The following is a 17,869-nucleotide window of genomic DNA, read 5'->3' as shown; positions in this document are numbered from 1 at the left end:
TGCAAGTATTTTTTGTTGAGTTTTGAAAGGACTAAAGACAAGCTAGGCAAATCTACACAGAGTTCTGTTACTTTGATCTGGGATTTTTCCCCTTCTGCCTGAAGAATATCCCTTACTATTTCCTTTTGTGTGAATATGTGAGCAACTAATTTACTCCATTCCTAAATGGTTTTATTTCTATGTTTTTGATTCTGGTCAACTAACATGTATATTTGTACTTGACCAGTATCACACAGTTAATTAATGGAGCTTTGTAATATGTTTTAATATCTAGTAGGCTTAGTCTTCCTGTCATTACTTTCTTTTTCCAATATTTTTCCTGAATAATCTTGCTTTTTAATTTTGTCTATATGATCTTTAGAATCAGCTTGTCAAGTTATCAAAAGTCCTGCTAGTATTTTTATTTGGATCACATTAAATTATATCTTAATTTAGGGAAAATTGACCTTTTTTCAAGCATTTTTTTATGCCTGTCTCATAGATCTTGCTTGTTTCTTACCAAGTGTTTTTCTAGGAACTTTGCCCTTTATTATTTTATTTTTATTGTTATTTATTTTTTTTTTTTGAGACAGAGTCTCACTTTGTTGCCCAGGCTAGGGTGAGTGCCGTGGTGTCAGCCTAGCTCACAGCAACCTCAAACTCCTGGGCTCAAGCAATCCTCCTGCCTCAGCCTCCCGAGTAGCTGGGACTACAGGCATGTGCCATGCCCGGCTAATTTTTTCTATATATATTAGTTAGCCAATTAATTTCTATTTATAGTAGAGAGAGAGATCTCGCTCTTGCTCAGGCTGGTTTCAAACTCCTGACCTCGAGCAATCCACCGACCTCGGCTTCCCAGAGTGTTAGGATTACAGGTGTGAGCCACTGCACCCGGCCTGCCCTTTATTATTATTATTATTATTATTATTTTGCTGTTGAAAATAGGGTCTTTTCCAATATATCTTAAAATTGAATGTATTTGTATATTTGAAAGATATTGATTTCTGTTATATAATGTTTTGTATTCAGCTACCTTATCTAGAATTCTGTTTTTGTTTATAAGCTTTTAAATTGATTCTCTTGGATTTTTTTGGGTATGTAAATGTATGATCCACAGAGGTAAATTTCACCTCTGTTTCCTCTAAATTTTATGTCTATGTTACCTCTGAGGTAACCTAGAAAATAAATAAATAAATTTTATGTCTAATTATTTTCTTATCCATTTGCATTAAATAATTTCTCTAAAATGATTCAAAGTAATAGAGGTGGTAAATCCTGACCTAGAAATATGATTATATGCATAGATTCATGAAACTCTACCATAAAGATGTAAATAATTTACTTAACTAGTCCTCAATAAGTGAACATCCTGTTTTCAGTGTTCTCAGTTACAAATGATATTGAAATTAATGATTTATATTTAACACAAAGACATTTTAAATTATTGTACAATCAAATTTCATTCTTTTAATGTTTTATTTCTTTCATAGCAACAATATTAGCTAACATTTATTGAGCTTTACTGTAGCTCATACCATTGTAAGGGGTCTTTTCCAATATATCTTACACTCTGTACCTTTATTATCCCCATTTCTTAGGTTTAAATAACTTACAAAGATAACCTAGCTAGTAAGTGGCTGGGCCAGGACTTAGACTCAGGTCTTTTTTGTTTTTATATAGCATTTTCTAAATTGTATTATTATTTTTTTAACTGTATCATATAGAACATTTTAAGCCTATACATACAGAGAAGGTAGTACAGTGAAGCCCCATGTACCTATCATCCAACTTCAATAATTACTAACATTTTGCCAATCTTGTTTCATCTATCCTTTCCCCTTTTTTTTTTTTTTTTTTGAGACAGTCTCACTCTGTTGCCTGGGCTAGGCTAGAGTGCTGTGGCATCAGCCTAGCTCACAGCAACTGCAAACTCCTGGGCTCAAGCGATCCTCCTGCCTCAGCCTCCCGAGTAGCTAGTACTACATGCATGTGCCACCATGCCCGGCTAATTATATATATATATATTTTAGTTGTCCGGCTAATTTCTATTTTTTTGTTTAGTAGAGATGGGATCTTGCCCTTGCTCAGGCTGGTCTCAAATTCCTGAGCTCAAACGATCCTCCTGCCTCAGCCTCCCAGAGTGCTAGGATTACAGGCATGAGCCACCATTCCCAGCCTCTTCCCTATTTTTAAAAAGCATTTTAAAGCAAATCTCAGATATTGTTTCATTCCTAAATACTTTATCATACATCCCTGAGTGAGGAACTTTTTAAAATGTAATCACCATGCCATTAGCACACTGAACAAAACTGACAATTGTTTTTTTTTTTTTTTTTTGAGACAGAGTCTCACTTTGTTGCCCAGGCTAGAGTGAATGCCATGGCATCAGTCTAGCTCACAGCAACCTCAAACTCCTGGGCTCAAGCGATCCTGCTGCCTCAGCCTCCCAGGTAGCTGGGACTACAGGCATGTGCCACCATGCCCGGCTAATTTTTTCTATATGTATTAGTTGGCCAATTATTTCTTTCTATTTATAGTAGAGACGGGGTCTCGCTCTAGCTCAGGCTGGTTTCGAACTCCTGACCTCGAGCAGAGCAATCCGCCGCCTCGGCCTCCCAGAGTGCTAGGATTATAGGCGTGAGCCACCGCGCCCAGCCTTTTTTTTTTTTTTGAGACAGAGTCTCAAAAACTCTTTGTTGCCCAGGCTAGAGTGAGTGCCGTGGCATCAGCCTAGCTCACAGCAACCTCAAACTCCTGAGCTTAAGCAATCCTACTGCCTCAGCCTCCTGAGTAGCTGGGACTACAGGCATGCGCCACCATGCCCGGCTAATTTTTTCTATATATATTAGTTGGCCAATAATTTCTATTTATAGTAGAGACGGGGTCTCGCTCTTGCTCAGGCCTCACAGAGTACTAGGATTACAGGCGTGAGCCACCGTGCCCGGCCTGACAATTGTTTCTTAATATCATCTAATATTTAGTCCATTTAAAAATTTCTCCAGGCCGGGTATGGGGGCTCACGCCTGTAATCCTAGTACCATGGAAGGCTGAGGAGGGAGGATCGCTCGAGGTCAGGAGTTTGAAACCAGCCTGAGCAAGAGCGAGACCCCATCTCTACTAAAAATGGAAACAAATTAATTGGCCAACTAAAAATATATAGAAAAAATTAGCCGGGCCTAGTGGCACATGCCTGTAGTCCCAGCTACTCGGGAGGCTGAGGCAGGAGTATCGCCTGAGCCCAGTAGTATGAGGTTGCTGTGAGCTAGGCTGATGCCACACCACTCTAGCCCAGGCAACAGAGCGAGAGTCTGTCTAAAAAAAAAACAACAATTATCCAGTTGTTTAAAGGTGTCCTTTTAATCTTAATTTATTCAAATCAGTATCCAAAAGTATTATATATTGCATTTGGTTGTCTACTGTTTTCTTTAACAGTCACCTTTTCTTCCCCCAGCCTCACAAGTACACTATTTTTTTCTTGTCATTGATTTCATGGATAAACTAAGTTATTTGCTGAGTAAAATGTTCATACTCTGGATTTGGCTGATTGCATCCCCTTTCTGAATCCAAGGTCCTAGTGCTCTCAACTACTATACTATACTCCATTTCTCACTATCTTTCATAGATATGAGAAGGAAATGAAAACATACAAGTGATAGCCCATTAAATTTTTAGTTATATAGGCATTATTGAAATCTTCAGCAGTTTCATACTTTCATGGTACATATCTCTTTGGCTGGACTTTCAAGGTCTTCTGCCATTGAAGAAGTTTTCCATCAGTAGTCTTCATAATTCTTATAAGCTGGATTTGTCAAGGACTTCAGGAACCTAGTCCTTCACCTCTGAGTGTCCACAGCCTAAAAACTTGTTTTCCTTGGTTTTATGTATAAAATAAGATCTTATATATAGACAATTCTAAGGAATTAACTAAAAAACTATTAGAACTAATAAGCTTGGAAAAGTTGCAGGATACAAAGTCAGCATACAAAAATCAATTTTATTGCTGTGCAGTAGTAATGAACAAAGTGAAAATAAAAATTAAGAAAATAACCCCATTTACAATAGCATCTAAAATAAAATACTTTTAAAAATTGACAAAAGAAATGTAAAACTTATACTCTGAAAGCTACAAAATGTTGAAAGAAATTAGAAGACCTAAATAAGTGGAAAAACGTCACATGTTCATGGTTTGGGAGACATGATTGTTAAGATGGCTCCCCAATTTGTACTCCCCAATTTGATCTACAGATTTAACACAACCCCTATCAAAATTCCAGCTGACTTCTTTGCAAAAATTGGCATTCTGACACTAAAATTCATATGGACATTTAAGAGCTCCAGAATAGCCAGAACAATCTTTGAAAAAGAACAAAGTTGGAGACTCACACTTTCCAATTTGAAAACTTACTATAAACCAACAATAATCAAGACATTGTAATATTGCAAAGGCATATAGATTAATGGAATAGAATTAAGCCCTTACATTTATGTTCAGTCAACATGGGGTGCAAAGACAATTTGCTGTGGGAAAGAATAATTTTTTCAATAAATCATACTGGAACAACTGGACAACCACATGCAAAAGACTAAAGTTGGAATACTCCACACCATATATAGAAATTAATTCAAAATGGTTCAAAACCCAAAGGTATGAGCTAAAACTATAAAACTTGGAAAATGCAGGGATTAATCTTCCTGACCTTGGATTTGGCAATGCTTTCTTAGACATGACACCACAGGCACAGTAACAAAAGAAAAAATAGATAAATTGTACTTCTATCAAAATTAAAAAGTTTTATGTATTAAAGGACACTATTAAGAGAGTGAAAAGACCACTTACAAAATGAGAGACAATATCTGTAAATCATATATCTGGTAAGGAATTTATATCCATAGATCCATATCCATAGATGCTGCAAAAAAAAAAAAAGGAATTTATATCTAGAATATATAAAGAACTCCTACAACTCAACAATAACAACAACAAAAATTTTAAGTGGGCAAAGGAAGGCTGGGCCTGGTGCCTCACACCTTTAACCCTAGCAATTTGGGAGGCCGAGGCAGGTAGATTGTTTGAGGCCAGGAGTTCAAGACCACCCTGAGCAATAGGGAGACCCCATCGCTACTAAAAATAGAAAAATTAGCCGGGCGTGGTGGTATATGCCTACAATCCCAGCTACTCCGGAAGCTGAGGCAGGAGGATTGCCTGAGCCCAGGAGTTTGAGGTTGCAGTAAGTTATGATGATGCCATTGCCCTTTAGCCTGGGTGACAGAGTGAGACCTTGTCTTAAAACAAAAAAGAAAGATATACAAATGGTCATTAAGCACATGAGAACATGCTTATCATCACTACCATTAAGGAAATTCAAACCACAATGAGATATCACTTCACACCCATAAGGATTGCATGGCTATTATATATTTTACAAAATAGAATATAACAACTGTTGGTGGGGATGTGGAGAAATTGGAACTCTTGTACATTGTTGGTGGGACTGTAGATGGGTAAAGCTGCTTTGGAAAACAGTTTGGTGATTCCTCAAAAAGTTAAACTTAGAATAAACCACATAATCCAACAATTCCACTCCTAGGTATAGATCCAAAAGAGTTTAATGGAGGGATTCAAACAGATCCTTATACACCAATGTTCTTAGCAGCATTATTCACAATAGCCAAAAAGTAGAAACAACCCAAGTGTCCATCAGGAAATGAATGGGTAACCTAATGTGGTAATATTCTATACTATAGAATATTATTCAGCCATTAAAAGAACTAAAATTCTGATACATGCTACAACACAGATGATCTTTAAAAACATGATAAGTGAAATAAGACAGACACAAAAGGACAAATATTGTGATCCCACTTAGGTGATGCATTTAGAATAGGCAAATTATGGAGACATTAAAGAAAGTAGAATATTGGCTACCATGAGTTGGAGAGGAGGTAGAATAGGAAGTTACTGCTTAATGGGTGCCAAGTTTCTTTCTGGGATGATAAATTCTAAATGGGAGAGATTTGGGTTTGTGAGCATAAGGGTCATCTTGGAACTCTCTTATACTTTCTGCTCAGTTTTGCTGTGAGCCTAAAACTGCTCTAAAAATAGTCTATTTTGGCCGGGCGTGGTGCCTCGCACCTGTAATCCTAGCACTCTGGGAGGCCGAGGCAGGCGGATTGCTCGAGGTCAGGAGTTTGAAACCAGCCTGAGCAAGAGCAAGACCCGTCTCTACTAAAAAAATAGAAAGAAATTAATTGGCCAACTAAAAAAAAAAGTGACTTCATTTCAGCCTGTGGTCCTGTGGAAAGTGGTTATCTAAACAAAATTAGAATTCTGTTGGAAATGAAGTAAGGGAAGAATGGTAGTTGTTTAAGAAAGGTTCATGCCTATATAAAATGAGAGACAACCCAGGGCCTCATCTGATTACTGTGTTCAGCTCTAAGACCAGGATTTCTAGCTGATTTCTTTCTTAAGTTTGGATATGACTCCTTGAGACCTGGCAACCTATAGCTAAAACTTATCTTAGGTAATATATCTGAAAAATAATGGGGAAGAAAAAACATGGTAATTACAATGAAAATTCCAATTCTGGAAAGGGAAGGATAGACGGAAAATAGCACACAGTTATCATTGATCTGTAGCATATATTATATCCTGCTAGGCAGGAATATGGAAGACTCCCTCTCTGGCAATAGAATGAGTTCCTTGGGTAGTCAACTGGGAACCTCCAGGTTTGCTCTCTGTGGGGATCTTCCTTATTGTCCACAATAGCCCCTGCTTCTTCCTGTTAGAGGATCTTACTTGTCCTTTATTCTCCATGGTGATGCCAGAGATGGGCATGGGAAAATGCTGTTTCTGAGGCCTACTCAACTTTAGCTGTGGTACAAGTTGGCAACCTAGAAAGTACAATAGATTTTTAGGCGTGGGGTTTCTTTGGCAATACATTCCCATAGAAGTTCAGTAGCTTTTGGTTTGTTTGTTTATATTCAATTCCTTCTGATTACAACAGCCAAAGATTTTTTTTCTAGATACAGTGTTTTAAGCCAGAGAATTTTGAACTAGGAACCATCTTCAGTGCTCTACCATCCCTTGACCTCAATTTAATATTACTTCTCTTAAGTAGCTGAAAACAAAAGCCATAGGAGATGTGCCATCCATAATCTTAGCTATGCCTTCTTTTCTGAGAAAATGCTTAACTGGATGTGCGTAAGAGAAGCCTGGAACCCCAGTCTTATTTCCTGCTGAGTCCTTTGCTTCCTGGCCTCTGCATTGTTTAGTGTGGTGTTTTTTCTACCCTGTAAGACTCTAAACTATGGGATTTTGTATTGCAGGCCATAGGTAGAAAGAACCTCTCTTAGTAAAGCCATATATTCTTCTCTTTGCTTTTAGATAGACCACTTTCAGACTAAGTTATTTTCCTATATTCTTACCGAACTCTACAAAAAAAGCCAACACATGCTTACATGCTGAATTTTTCCTATCATTTCTTCCAATTCCATGCTTCAGTGGGCCTGGGGTCTGATCCCAAAATAAGAGGCAACATATGTTTCATGAATTCATAATTTCCAATTTGGACTAGAATCCTTACTGCCTCCCCCATTCAGCCAGTTCCACATTTTAAAGTCTGTTACTTATAGTACCAAATTCTGAATTAGCCAAAATTGACTTCTTTGCAACAAAGAACCTGTGATACAGATCTCACAGGCTATGATTGTGTCACATGATCATACCTGAATCAGTCATTGGAGCCAGAGAGATGCAAAACTTTGATGGGCTAGCCTTGGGACCTACCCCACCCCTGAGGTTAGGGGTGAGGTTGGTTCTATCTTAAGCCCAGTAGTATGAGTGTGAGGCAAGGGGAATGTCCCCATTTTAAAAATCAGTGTACTGTTACTACAAGAAGTGGAAATGAAAGCTAGGTGGCAAAAAACAAATAATATACACTTCAGACATCCTTTAGCTCAACTATTCTCAACTTTGCCCTATTACCACAGAGAACACAGATGTTGTTCACATTTATGACACATTGTCATGGGCACATTCACAAAATAATGTCAGTCTCTGGTAGCTATCCACAAACGCTCCCCTTTTCTCGCCCTTAAAGTATATTGGAATGCACATATATCAACATAATATGTTTGCAGGGATGATGTGCTGGATCTGCTCTAATGAATTTTTAAATATATCACTTGCAAATTTTGGTACTTTACTATTGGTAACAAATTTCTTTTTTTTTTTTGAGACAGAGTCTCACTCTGTTGCCCGGGCTAGAGTGCCATGGTGTCAGCCTAGCTCAAACCAACCTCAAACTCCTGGGCTCAAACGATCCTTTTGTCTCAGCCTCCCAAGTAGCTGGGATTACAGGCATGCACCACCATGCCCAGCTAAATTTTTGTATGTATTTTTAGTGGTGCAGCTAATTTCTTTCTATTTTTAGTAGAGACAGGGTCTTAGTCTTGCTAAGGGTGGTCTCAAATTCCTGAGCTCAAACGATCTGCCGCCTCAGCCTCCCAGAGTGCTAGGATTGATTACAGACGTGAGCCAACACGCCCGGCCAGTAACAAATTTCTTGTGACTTACTTTGCAATTGATTGTAACACATCGAGTGTGTCACAATCGCTGTTGTTCACCTGTTGGGAGAGGGATCTTTAGCTTCCAAGTATTCCCAAGGTATGTCTTATTTTTATCTCTTAGTAAAATTAGCCTACCTTCTTTGAGCACACATTGCCAGGTGACAGAGAGTGGCACCCAGGATAATGGGGAATATGTGCTGGGATCAAATATTTCCAGCAAATAATGTACTAAGCAGACAATCTACACCAGAAGTATTAGAAATAATGTATATTTTCAATTTAGAACATTCTTATTTTTCCAATGATTCAAGAATTCTATTTTCTTTCTTTAGACAGGGCTAACTGCATAATTGTAACATAAAGTTAATTGAAGGGGTCTCAATTAACTGAGACCCTCTCAATTAACTTTGTGTTAAAATTATCCTTCCTAGTTTCCTATTCTCCTATACAGTCTATTAAGAGTATTCTTCATCTTACCTTTGTGCATTTCTTGGACACAAGAGTCAGTTATAAGTGAGCTATTTTTTTTTTTTTTTTTGAGACAGAGTCTTGCTCTGTTGCCCACACTCAAGTGCCGTGGTGTCAGCCTAGCTCACAGCAACCTCAAACTCCTGGGCTCAAGTGATCCTACTGCTTCAGCCTCCCAAGTAGCTGGGACTACAGGCATGTGCTGCCATGCCTGGCTAATTTTTTGTTTCTATTTTTAGTTGCTTGGCTAATTTAGTGAGCTATATTTTGATGAAATTATTGTGTATTATTAAATTCCTAACACACTTGGGTAAATTGACAAAGATTCAAACTACCATCAGTATCATTCTAGAATTCAGAATCCTTTTCTTTAAGACTAAGAAAGTTCCTCAGAAAAACTAGAAGTAGCTGGTTTTCAGGGTACATGTGGAGGCTAAGAGATGGTGACTTCAAAAATTGGAAAAGGCACAACTGTAACAAGTAGGCACAAGGCTTCCTTATTCTGTTTTCATTTCCCTTTTCCCACATCATTCCGGAAATGTTTCCTCATCTATGATGGAAGGGAGCCAGCATTCTAGATAAGATTTAGTATTGTGCTGAAGACTTGCCTTGTTTTTTGTTTTTAATCTCTCTAGTTAAATAAATTTGCAACAACAAGTGTGCCCAATTTCAGAGCAACTTACTGTGCAAAAATCCAACTTACAGGTTTGGAATATTGCAGCATGATTTTTTTTTGAGACAGAGTCTCGCTTTGTTGCGCAGGCTAGAGTGAGTGCCGTGGCGTCAGCCTAGCTCACAGCAACCTCAAACTCCTGGGGTCAAGCAATCTCCCTGCCTCAACCTCCGAAGTAGCTGGGACTACAGGCATGCGCCACCATGCCCAGCTAATTTTTTCTATATATATTAGTTGGCCAATTAATTTCTTTCTATTTTTTTATAGTAGAAACGGGGTCTCACTCAGGCTGGTTTTGAACTCCTGACCTTGAGCAATCCGCCCGCCTTGGCCTCCCAGAATGCTAGGATTACAGGCGTGAGCCACTGCACCCGGCCTGCAGCATGATTTTTAAGTTACAAAACACATTAAGTGGTCACAAAGATAGATTATCTAATGATAATTTTCTCTAATGTATTCAAGCACTATATTTGTTTACAGAATTTTATTTATTAGGAGGAGATTAAAAGAAACAGAGAAACCCAAGGCTAAAAGCCTCAGAAGCCACTGTCAAATGGTGATGAATCAGCAGTGAAGGGCTGGGTGAGGTGGCTCATGCCTGTAACCCTAGCACTCTGGGAGGCAGAGGTGGGAGGATTGTTTGAGCTCAGGATTTAGAAACCAGCCTGAGCAAGAGTGAGACTCTGTCTCTACTAAAAATAGAAAAATTAACCAGGCGCCAATGTATGTGCCTGTAGTCCCAGCTACTCCAGAGGCTGAGGCAGGAGGATTCCTTGAGCCCAGGAGTTTGAGGTTGCAGTGAGCTACCATGAGACCACCTCACTCTATCCAGGACGACAGTGAGACTCTGCCTCAAAAAAAAAAAAAAAAGTGAAGACAAAACATGCAGAATAGTCTAATCATTAAAATTAATCCAATATTTATTAGTTATCTAAACATATGTTAAGCCACAGAATAGTACAAAGAATAGTAAGACAGGATCCTGTGTTTGCAAGTCAGCTGGTGAGATAAAACTATCTTGTGTAATAGAAATAGAGAATAAGTTTAAAACTTCATTATAATTGTAAGTCATAAAAGTATAGATGGAGGGAAGATGAGTGGGGTAGTCAATGAAGGCTCTGTTAAGAGGCAGTACTTGAGGTGGATCTTGCAGAATATAGAGGCCAAGGACTGGAAAGAGCCATCCCAGAGAGGAAGCAAGAATTGACTAGGCAATGTGGGTGGTCCACATGACTATAGTGCAGGGCGAGAGTTTTAAAAAATCTGTTCTAAATTGAGTCAAATTCTCAAGAATGGGCCAGATCATAGGGAAAGAGCCTTGAAAGGCAGAGGATAAGAATTCCACGCAGCAAGCAACAGAAAGTATGTGTTTTAGGAGCACAGTTTGGCAGTGATGTGCAGCATGAGGTTGCACAATAGATTGCGCTGAAAGCTGCTGAATATTTGATATATAATTAATATATATTATTGCAAATATTTATTGAGTGCCTACTGCAGGGGTCCTCAAACTATGGCTCGCGGGCCACATGCGGCCCACCGAGGACGTTTATCTGGCTGGCCGGCTGTTTTTGCCACGTTGCCTGTCCTGCTTAACAGCTAACTGGTCCCAGCCCCACAGTGCACATGTGTGGAATGTGCGCTGCACTCTCCAATGGCCCTCCAACGGTCTGAGGGACAGTGAACTGGCCCCCTGTTTAAAAAGTTTGAGGACCCCTGGCCTACTGTATGTATGACTGCATCTGTGGAGGGTACAAAGATGAGGAAGATACAGGGAGCCCCTGTACTTTAAGGGCTGATAGGTAGATATGTAAGACAAGGATACAAATAATTGTAATTTTAGGCAGAAAATTAAGAGGATGATTTTTCTGCTCTCAGAGTTTATGAGTCTGCCACAAGAGAGCCTCAAAGCTTCAAAGCACTGTAGAGGCTCAAAAAATAGCATCTAGTTGGGGATAAAGAAAAGTTTTTTGAAAGAGGCGTTTTCGGAGATGAGCCATGAAGGAGGAGCAGAATTTCAAGAGCCAGAGATGAAGGAAGGAAATTCCAGATGGTGGGAGACAAAAATGATACTGTTGGAAAAGCATTACTTTTCCGGGGGGTGGGGGGAAGCTTTACATTTAAAACTAGATTCACTCCCAGGGCAGCAACCAGTTCTGTCCTCTTAACAAGTTATACAGCCTCTCAGAACTCTAATTTCTCCTCTGTAAAGTAAAGATAATAATTGCACCTACCTTGTAGTATTGTGAAGATCAAATTATAATGTACAAAGAGAATATTCATTGGCATATAATTGACATCCAACAAATGTTATCTAGGGCTATTATATTAATAAAGTGAGTAAGAAGTGCAGAGGGCTCTGGGAACGTGAAGAAACTAGTTGTGGTGAGTATAAGGTTTCATGTGTGAGGATGGTAAAGATGAAGCTGTAAAGACAGGGTGATGGTTTTTTTGTACAGAATCTTAACTACTAGGATAAGGATAAATTAGTAGGCAATATGGAATCATTGCAGATATTTTTTTTTCCTTTTCTTAGAAAGAGGGTCTCACTTCACCCAGTGCAGTAGCATCATCATAGCTCACTGTAACCTCCAATTCCTGGCCTCAAGTGATCCTTTTGCCTCAGCCTCTCAAGTAGCTGGGACTACAGGTACCACCACATCCAAATAATTTTTAAAATTTTTTGTAGAGATGGAGTCCCACTGTTTCTCTAGCTGGTCTCAAGCTCTGGCCCCAAATGATCCTCCCATTGTGGCCTCCCAAAGTGCTAGTATTACAAGCATGAGCCACCATGCCCGGCCAATTAAACATTTTGAGACAGGAAATATTTTGATTAGAATTCTGTTTTTGGAGAAGTGATGAGTGTTTATACCTGCGTAGTCCAATACAGTAGCCATTAGCTGCAAGTAGCTATTGAATACCTGAGATGTGGCACTTTGAAAAGTCTAAATTGAGATGTGCTATATGTATAAAATATGAAACTGGATTTTGAAGATGGTACAGAAAATAATCTCATTTATAGTTTATTGATCATGTATAGAAATGATAATGTGGCTATTATCATTGTGTTAAATAAAATATATGCTAAAATTAATTTTACTTATTTTTTTGTTTGTTTTGTTTTGTGCTTTCTTTATTTCTTTATTTATTTTTTTTGAGACAGAGTCTTGCTTTGTTGCCCAGGCTAGGGTGAGTGCCATGGCATCAGCCTACCTCACAGCAACCTCAAACTCCTGGGCTCAAGCAATCCTCCTGCCTCAGCCTCCCAAGTAGCTGGGACTACAGGCATGCGCCACCATGCCCAGCTGATTTTTTCTATATATATTAGTTGGCCAATTAATTTCTTTCCATTTATAGTAGAGACAGGGTCTCGCTCTTGCTCAGGCTGGTTTTGAACTCCTGACCTTGAGCAATCAGCCGGCCTCGGCCTCCCAGAGTGCTAGGATTACAGGCGTGAGCTACCGCGCCCAGCCATGTTTTACTCTTTAAATATGGCTGCCAGAGGTCTTAAAATTACTATGTGGCTTATACTATGTTTATGTTGAATAGCCTGTTTTAGAGTGGTGGAGGATGATAAAATAGTGAATCAGGGAGTCAGGGATTTGCCCTTCCAGCACAGTGAACTAGGTATTATAATTCAGACCAACCTTCTCACTGAGGGCAAACAGAAAAGCTGGAAAAATATACAGGTAATATAAAGGTAAAATACAGGTAAAATATACAGGTAATATAAAGGTATCTACTTGAAGCCTTCAAAGACCTATCAACCAGTGAGGACTTAACTGGGACAGATTAAAACTTTCAGTCACATTGCGGTTTGAAGTGTGATGATGAGATATTTACATAATCAGGGGAAGGCCTGCACCTCCCTAGGCTCAATAGAAATTTCCATCTGGATCTTCCTATACAATAATTGTTCACTCTAGCTTTTGTCAACTTTCAAAAATGAACCCCTAAGATCCTCATCACTCAAAAAAAAATAAATTTATCACTTGCATTCAATCAAAAAATATTTTTCTGAGTATCTACTCTATACCAGGCTCTTTGTTGGCTTAATAAGTATATTATTGCCCGCCACACCAACACCCTCAGGAGTCAATTACTTTCCCTTTCCTCTCTATTGAATTAAAAATTAATATAATAAAAGCCAATTATATTTTAGTGAAAGGTAACATAATACAGTGGTTGACAACATGAACTCTGGTGCCAGACTGCCTGGACCCTAATCTTGCCTCTTCCATTTACTAGTGGGGTGATCCTGGTCTAGGGCTAAGGCTTTGTAAAATAGGGAAAATAATAATATTACCTACCTCACAGGAGTTTTGTTATGATTAAATGAGTTAACATAGGTAAAGTGCTTAAGACAGTGCCTGGCTGGAGCCAGGGTGTCTGCTATATAAGAGTTTGCTCCCACTGTTGTATTAAAGGGAATGAAATTCAGACTCAATCTATGGAGGCCCGGTGTCAGGAGGTGCTTGCTGTAACAAGTATAATTGAAGTCAAATCCATTATGTTTACAGCAGTATTTCTTGTACTGTTTTTCATTGTGTAAGTATAGTTTTTTGGCTATATTATGGATTAGATAGGCTTTTATTGGCATGTTTAAGAAACTAATCACCACTTTATAGTACTTCTGTAGGAGAGTATATTTTTGGTTCTAAACATCCTTCTTACATGTCTTTTAGAACAACCGTCCTGCAAGTTGGAAAACTGCTTACATGTGTAGGACACCCTGAGTTGAAGAAGGCTATTACAGAGCCTGCACTTGAACTTTACAAATAAAATAAAGCAACTAAATAAATAAATTAAATAAAGCAACTGTCATTCATCTTCTGCCTTAATATTGCCTTAGGTATCTTCGCAACCTCTGCCTCTTCTTTGTTGCTGCTGCTATTGGTAACAAGTACCTCTAGCAAAGAGCTGTGCTGATTTACCAGGTCAGGCAGGATGTGAAAAGGAGAAATGGTTTGAAGAAAAGTTGATTTTTCATGATTGAGGCTCTGTGCTCATGTTTCCTGTTTTTAATATCTGTGGCACAATGCCTACACTTCCACCACTTCCTTCCACAATGATCTTGCTTAAGGCTACATCCCAGTTTCTTCATCTGTAGAATAGGGACATTGTTGCTACCACTACCACCACCAATTAATCTTTTTAGTGTCCCTCACAATAAAATTAAAAAAACGAAAAGATAGAAAAAATTTGGGGCAAGCGATTTGGTGTTAATTAAATACTTCCAATATGTTAGCAGATTGACTAGCCAAGATCTCAATTTAGGTAACTTATATCAGTGGTGGCCAAACTTTGCTTATCAGATTAGTGCATATCCTTTATTCTTTCATCAAATATTTACTGAGTGCCAGATACTGTTCTAGATGCTGAGATATCTCTGAAAAACAAAGATCCCTGCTGTGTGGGATCTTTGTCCTTGACAATATTTTGATTAGCGTTTCAGTTAAGTGATTAAAATATGGACAATGGATTAAGTTTTATATAAAACCTAATATAATCTACTTCTAAATTCTGATATTATTTACTTTCTATCATTTTTTTGGTGTTAAAATGCTCCTTCAATTTTGAAATGATGATGAGTAAAGATAATAAATTTTAAATATCCTAATTTGATAAACCAAAAATATAGCAGCTTTAAGTTGGCCCTCTAATATTTTCTTAAAATTTTTCTACTCTGTGAAATCTGAAACTGAGAACTATACTAATTCAGGTATTGCAACTTCTTACAATGCCAAATCTTGAACAAAATAAGAAAGACTCAAAGAAAAGGGACTTAAAACAAGCTAATTTAATGCCTTCTGAGTCCACCCTAATTGTATGCCGCTAACTACTAGCTGTCCAGATTAAAACAATAAATATAATAAATAAAAGATATAGAGAGTTTGCCTATTTTAAGTTACCAATGCAATGCCACTGAAGATAGAATTATGTAGGCATTAATAGGTACAGGTAGTTTTCATGAGCCAATATCAATACAAGCTCCAGGACACTACTGTTCCAGCCTAGCATGAAATACAGTATCTAGCCCAGGCAGCAGGGGTGTTGAAAAGAGTGTGGACTTTGAGTTCCAATTCCACCACTTCTGCAATGATCTTAGACAAGCTGTTTGTTTTGTTGTTGTTGCTTTTGTTTTGAGTCAGAGTCTTACTCTGTTGCCCGGACAAGAGTGCCGTGGCATCAGCCTAGCTCATAGCAACCTCAAACTCCTGGGCTCAAGCAATCCTCCTGCCTCAGCCTCCCAAGTAGCTGGGATTACAGGCATGTGCCACCATGGCCGGCTAATTTTTTGTATATATATTTTTTAGTTGGTCAATTAATTCTATTTTTAGTAGAGACGGGGTCTCGCTCTTACTCAGGCTGGTTTTGAACGCCTGACCTTAAACAATCCGCCCGCCTCGGCCTCCCAGAGTGCTAGGATTACAGGCATGAGCCACCACCCTCGGCCTTTAGACAAGCCTTTCTAAGTCTCAGTTTCCTCATCTATAGAATAGGGATACTACTGCTACCACTGCTACCTCATAGGTTATTGGGAGGATCAAATAAAATAATGGATATGAAAGAGCTTGAGTGTCTTGTACATTGCCTGGTACAGAAGATGCATAATATCTGCTTTTAATTCATTAAACTACTTCCATTTTGGTAGTTCCTATTTTTTATATTTACTGGAAACTTCCTATTTTGAGAAAAAAATGACAGTTTGAGAGTTCAAAGACAAAGGAACAACTTAATAAGGTTTATAGAAAGTGCTTTTCTTTATGGGTTTGCTGTAAGTGCTTTTCTAAAAAGAGTACTGCCAGAGTAGTTCAGTAGCCTTTATTTTGTCCAAAAGAAATACAAAACATTCTGTGATGTTCTTCCATTTGTTTCTTGAGATGATCCAGTGGTCCTCAAACTTATTAAACAGGGGCCAGTTCACTGTCCCTCAGACTGTTGGAGGGCCGTTGGAGAGTGCAGTGCACATTCCACACAGGGGCACTGTGAGCCGGGACCAGTGGGCTGCTAAGCAGGACAGGCAGCGCTGGCAAAAACACCCGGCAGGCTGGATAAATGTCCTCCGCGGGCCTCATGTGGCCCACAGGGCATACTTTGAGGACCTCTGTTGGACCATTGATTTTTAGCCATTCTTCTTTTCTAATGTATGCATTAAAAGGCTACAAATTTCTTTCTAAGCACTACATTAGCTGCATCTCACACATTATGATATGTCATTTTTTATTATTTTTCAGTTCAAAATACGTTCTAATTGCCTTTGTGATTTCTTCTTTGACACATCAGTTATTAAGAAGTGTATCGCTTAAGGCCGGGTGAGGTGGCTCACGCCTGTAATCCTAGCACTCTGGGAGGCTGAGGCGGGCGGATTGCTCAAGGTCAGGAGTTCAAAACCAGCCTGAGCGAGACCCCGTCTCTACCATAAAAGTAGAAAGAAATTAATTGGCCAACTAACATATATAATATAAAAATCAGCCGGGCATGGTGGCTCGTGCCTGTAGTCCCAGCTACTCGGGAGGCTGAGGCAGGAAGATCGCTAGAGCCCAGGAGTTTGAGGTTGCTGTGAGCTAGGCTGACGCCAGGGCACTCACTCTAGCCTGGGCAAGAAAGCGAGACTCTGTCTCAAAAAAAAAAAAAAAAAAAAAAAAGAAGTGTATCGTTTAAATGGGAGATTTTCTAATTATCTTTTTGTTATTGGTGCCTAGCTTAATCCCATGAAGTCAGAGAATAATTTCAGCATTTTATGGCCTAGCACATACATAGTCAATTTCGTTAAATATTCCAGTGCCCTTAAAAGTAAGTATTCTGTCTTAGACAAGGTGACATGAGGAAAGAAAAAAAGTATTCTGTTTTTGTTGAGAATAGGCTCTCTATATCTCAGGACAAGTTTGTTAATTGTGTTATCCAGATCTTCTATATCTTTATTGATTTATTCCATTTGCTTTTTCTACTAGCTATTTAAAGAGGTATCTTAAAGCCTCCCATTATGATTGTAGATGTGCCTATTTCTCCTTTCTAGTTCTGACAATCTTTGCTTTATATAGTCTAAGGCCATGTTTTAAGGAATATACAGATTTAGGATTATAATCTCTTCCTCTGGGTATATTATCTTTTTATCATTATGAAGGTTCCCTCTCTTCTCTGGTAATGCTTCTTGCTTTAAAGTCTACTCTGACTGATTTG

This window comes from Microcebus murinus, chromosome 2 (assembly GCF_040939455.1).
Source record: "Microcebus murinus isolate Inina chromosome 2, M.murinus_Inina_mat1.0, whole genome shotgun sequence".
In the NCBI taxonomy this organism is placed as follows: domain Eukaryota; kingdom Metazoa; phylum Chordata; class Mammalia; order Primates; family Cheirogaleidae; genus Microcebus; species Microcebus murinus.
Note: the sequence above shows the minus strand (reverse complement) of the source record.